We start from the raw sequence: 5581 nt of genomic DNA, 5'->3' as shown, positions 1-5581 counted from the left end.
TTTTTTGTGAGATTATATTTTATAATTATTTCATGCGGCAATACGAATTTGTTGTGGATTCTGTGTATATAACTTATTTTTTTATGTCACATATCTATAAATGTTTTGAAGACACGTTGTGCAGCTTTAAAGTATCTGCTGTTTTGTATTAAAATGGTGAAATATGTAAACAGTATTTTAACATATGTAAATAAACTTCCATAAATCGTATTTTTCAAAATCAATAATATTCGCTACGACTTCGCCTGCGCCGATGCTCTGTTAATTCAACCAATTGTATATAATAAGAAACTTTTATTTTTTAAAATTACTTGGAATTTTGTTCAAATAAATTTCTCGTACTATTATTGTAAATCACTTCAATTTCTTTTAGCTGATGCCAAAGTGACGCGATATCGTCTCTTGTCAATTAATGCTTTTTATAGCGCCTGTCCACTTAATTTAAAATTTGATCAGTAATAATTTGCATATTTTATTTAGATTTTAAGCAATATTAAAATTTATTTTTTGTACCTTGTAAAAATTTCGTAAGAATATCTATATATATTTTACAAAACATGTAAATTGTTGTAAAGCGAAAAGATGTCATGTTATGTCTTTAAACGTCTATCATTTTGCTGCAGAATTGAGAAAAATCACGATGATATTTTTAAGAAATTTCAAACTACATTTTTAAATCAATAAAATTTGAGTGATTTATTTAGTTTTGTGACATTTGTAACACAAGGAAAGATATATAAATAAAAACCTTAACTTACGCTTCATTTCATATTATTACATAGGCCTACTATGTAATAATTTTCATTATTTATTCCCAGTATTTTTATTTTCAGGTTGGAGCTTCGCTATTTGCTAGTAATATTGGAAGTGAACATTTTATTGGTTTAGCTGGTTCTGGGGCAGCTGCTGGAATTGGAGTTGGGGCATTTGAAGTAAATGTAAGTTTTCCCTTTTCTTTTAATGAATGGTTTTCCAAATAAGTGTATAATTTTCGAAAATTAAAATTATATATATATTATATTATTATTTCAGGCCTTAATTATACTGCAATTGGCAGGATGGATATTTTTACCCGTTTTCATTGCGAGTAGGGTATGTTTTTTAATCTTTTTTGTTACAAACATAATGAAAGATGTGTATATGAATACTAAAGTTGTGTTATAAGTTTTTTGAAAAAACTCAAAAATGATTACATAAGTATTATAAATTATGAACTTTTGGATATGTATTATATTGATATGTATTTATTGAATATGATTACACTTTATAAATGTTTACACTGTTTTTAAATATGCAAGTTCAGTTTCATTTCTGAAATATTCCATTATTTTAAACTTCAATTACAAACTAAAAATCTCATTCTTTAATTTGTTTGCTTTACGATAATTTATTTTTAAAAAACGATAGATTAGATTACATTATACGTTTCTTTTGAAGTCCCTAACAAAATAGATGAAAAAATCGTAAAAGTCGATGGATACCGAAAAAAAAATATGCATTTACCTCTGCTTATTTCTATATATTTTTTTCGGTCGTATTTTATAGAAATTGCATTTTGAATTATTAATCACTATTAAAGTATTTTAATTCTTTTGTTAGCCATTACAGAGAATCTATCGTCTTTGTTTTTAGGAACTTTACACTTTTTTCTTAAGGGTACTTGCGTTAATGGTTTTCAAACCTGTCTATATATATTAATATTATATAATGCATATCGGTTTATTTATTAAGCTCTTTTTAATAATTTTAAAATTTTTCGGTTATAAAGTTGATTTATTTAAAACAAAAACGACCAGTTAATGAGATATTAAAAAATATATATATTCCTGAAATTTTCAAGTTTTCATTTTAAAAAACTTGAATGAGTAATTACAGTATTAAAACTAGATTCTTACCAAATGATTTCAAATTTATATTAATGTAGAAAATTAAACGATTTGCCTAATATTTCAAATTAAACGATGAGAATATGATCCGTGGTTTAAAAGATTAAATAAAATATATTTGAAGTATAATGAAACAAAAGCTGTATTCTTTTCCTCAAACATCAGTTACATATATTTTGATAACCTCAGTAATCCTTAGAATAAGGTTCATGTTGAACAAAAAAATTACGTTTGTTTAGAATTCATCAATTATAATGAATTCTTCTGGGGAATTCCCTAATGTCTTCATATTTAGCGAAAGTTATATTTTGGAAAACTATTCGGCGGAAATTAATATGAATTCATTAATTGGAATTTATATAATTTTCAGTAATCTGCTTATGTAAAATGTGAGGCAGAGGTTATTCCCCCAGTGTTTCCAGTGAAAGTTAGAGTAAATAGATTATTGTTATGCAAGTTAAATTTCAAAATTTGATTTTTTTCATGGAAAATATAGGCTTATAATCTGAAGACAATTTTGTTAATCTAGCATCAATTAATTTATTATTTAGGAAGTGATTACATTTGTTTTGGTGTGAAATTTTGTTTTTCTATTAAAACGAGCAATTATTTATTGTGACATCGTCACAATGCCGAGCTGCGATTTTTAATCATATTTTTAATGTATTTAATTTAAAACATATGCTTTCCACCTCAAATTAGTAGTGACTTGCCCCTGTAAATCATACTTTACCTTTAATAATAGAATCGTGCTGGTCATATATCTAACACCTTTCAGGGGAAAGTGTTTGAGTTGAAATAACGTGACTTCTGGTTTCCACCGGAAGTTCGTATATAGTTAATCAGGACTTCCTGTCCCTAAACTTTCTATACATAATCTCGTCTTTTATCTATAAAACTCCGTTCTCGAGATTGATGAAGGAAGGACAGATGGACGGACGACAGTGGGGATTTATAAGTCTACAATTTTTTCAAATTGCGCCCAATGACAATCTAACAGATTACAGCAAACAGTAGCATGCTGTTTTATTACATTTAAATGAATTAATAAGATGTGATTTATCGTTTCAAAATAATAATCAAGATTTATAAATAAATGATTCACTCTATAATTTTATTTTCGATCTATTATGTTCGTCTAATATAATTACAATTGAATAACGTTGTATGTTAGCATGTTTAAAATTAATGTATTAAAGCAGAACATAACTAACGTGTATACCGTAAAAACAGATTGTTAACAGCTATTTTAGTTACAGATTAATGTAAATCTAAATCTATATCATTGTGTTTGTATAATTTATATACATATAAATATATACAAACACAATAATTATTCTAATGAATTCGCAAAACATAATCCAATATAATTAAACAGATTTAATTATAAACTCCTGATATATTTTAAATTTATAAACTGTAATATGTTATGTTTGAATACTTATAACTTTTTTAAAATCATATTATTTTTAATATTTTTGTTTTGGATTTAGTTATAATTATTGACTTATCTTTTTTTTTTATTCTGAAACTGTAATTTAAAAATAATGTAAATATATAAATCTGTTTTTTAAAAACGTTTGTACTTTTGATTATTATTAAATTATAATGATTCATTAACTGATCAAATTTTGAATTGCTTTTGTTTCTACTTATTTTTTAGGTGCTAATTATTAAAACTAAATCTTTATACAATGATCACTAAAATTACAAAAAATATTAATCACAAAAAATAACATTTGACTTTACCTGAAAATTTTTAAAAATGTGGAAATGAATATTTTGAACTTAAAACAAACTTTGATTTTATTCTATTATTGTAAAATTTAATTCAATGTTATTTCAATTCAGTTATTTTATGTGAAAAAATAAATTTCGATTACAATAAACATTAATTTTACTGAACATTATAATGGTAAATAATAAAGTTACTACGATCATTTTAATGTAATATTGCTAATCCAATTTACATATTAAGTACTATATGTCATATAAATCAATGTTTCATAATTAAATTCAGTATTGTGTAATTATAACATGCTAAGTTTTTTAATTAGATCAGTGATTACATATTTTCAAATACAAACTATAAAGTTGTTTTATAAATTTTAATATAAAAATAGTTTCATGATAGTTGCACGTTTTAAAAATTAATTTCTAATTAGTCACCTTACTAAGTATTTTAAAAAATGATTATTTTAAAGTAAGTAAAAAATATTAATTTACATAATTATGTTCTGAGAATTTGTTTATTTGAAAGAAAATTATAGGCTGCTATAAGTAAAGAGAACTGAATTTGATCTAATTATACAGTATAATATTAAAATCAATAAACATCTTTTGACCTTACTGCTGAACTGTTTTTTAAATAAATCCATTTATTTACTTACGTGTTAGTTAAAGGTTAAAATGTCAATAGCACTGTATATACATTAAATACGTCATTATTTCTATCTTAGAATGATTTCTCAGTTGTGTTACTTTTTATTTGTTACAAATTAAATTTTTAAGTATTCTTATTAAGCTATTTTCTAATTATGTAATTGTAGTCTTTCAAGTAATATTTTAAAATGTAATAAAATATTTGAAAGATTTGTTTTTAATCATTAATTTAAACATTTTTAAATACAACAAATTAAAATAAACATAATAATGATGAATTAACGAATTTTCAAATTTTATTTTTTTCAATTTAAGGGTGGTTTTAAAATTTATTCTAAAATGTAACCTAAATATCAATACTACAATACTTTAAATAATGAATGAGAAAAATATTGAATTTAAACATAATTTTAATGAGTGTTTACATCTGACTACTATAAATACTTGAAAAGAGGTGAAAAAAATCAATAAAATATCAGATTCAGCTATTTTTACCTTAAATTTTTTAAATAATAATAATTCATAATATGTAAATATTACTTAAGCTCGTATTTTAATATAATTAAGTCTAGATCAATCGATGATGATAAAAAACTTATTTTCTTGTACATTTTTACCTTTGCATTTAAAGAAATAAATGTTATAAAACGAAATTTCCTTGTTAAATTTTTTTATATACAATATATAACATTGGAAAATTTTAAATTAAAATAATGTAAACTTTCAACTTCTGGACTATTCAGTGTTGAACTGCATTTTTATACTGTATATTATTACCGTAATTTAACAGTGAAACGAATTATACAATATTAACTTTCAGTTAAGTTACTTTCATTGTTAAACTATGATGAATAAGAAAAATACATCGTTTTGTTGGAGTTGAAGAGATTTCTAAAATTGTACTTTTTATAGACCTATAAGTAACAAACAAATTACAGGCATACCTCGACTTACGTCGGTTTCGAGTTACGTCGTTCCCGATTATACGTCGCTTGTTAAAAAAGTATATGGAAAAATAAAAATCAAGTTTAAGTCATTTTATTCGACTTTACGTCTGTCCGCCACAAATATTGAAGTCGTAATATCACTAGATAAACGTTTAAAGCACATAAAATCATATTAAAATATATACAAGTATGTACTGTATTTACAGTACACGCATTCGTAAATTTAGATTACTTTTTTTGTACTATATTAAAAACTAAAATTTATTTGTTTGTAAGCTTAAAATAGATTTTTATTAACCATATATTATTTAAAATGCTTTCCTAGTGATAAGTAGATTCGGAGACAGGTAAATTCGACTTACGTCG

The 5581-nt window shown here is 23.6% G+C and overlaps 1 protein-coding gene across 1 annotated transcript in view; it reads left to right on the top strand.

Annotated features, from left to right (window-relative positions):
* The first annotated feature begins 447 nt into the window (after nt 1-447).
* The window catches only part of LOC111613542 (sodium/myo-inositol cotransporter-like), a 91885-nt gene continuing 86751 nt past the window's right edge, over nt 448-5581 (top strand). Inside the window, exons 1-2 of the mRNA XM_023354890.1 lie at nt 448-938; nt 1033-1092. The gene's annotated coding sequence lies outside the window, so the exon portion shown is untranslated. The remainder of the gene's footprint in view (nt 939-1032; nt 1093-5581) is intronic.

This window comes from Centruroides sculpturatus, unplaced genomic scaffold (genome assembly GCF_000671375.1).
Source record: "Centruroides sculpturatus isolate CEXI.00-Female unplaced genomic scaffold, Cexi_2.0 scaffold1971, whole genome shotgun sequence".
Lineage (NCBI taxonomy): Eukaryota > Metazoa > Arthropoda > Arachnida > Scorpiones > Buthidae > Centruroides > Centruroides sculpturatus.
The sequence above is the reverse complement of the archived record's forward strand: the minus strand, read 5'-3'. Positions and strand labels throughout refer to the sequence as shown.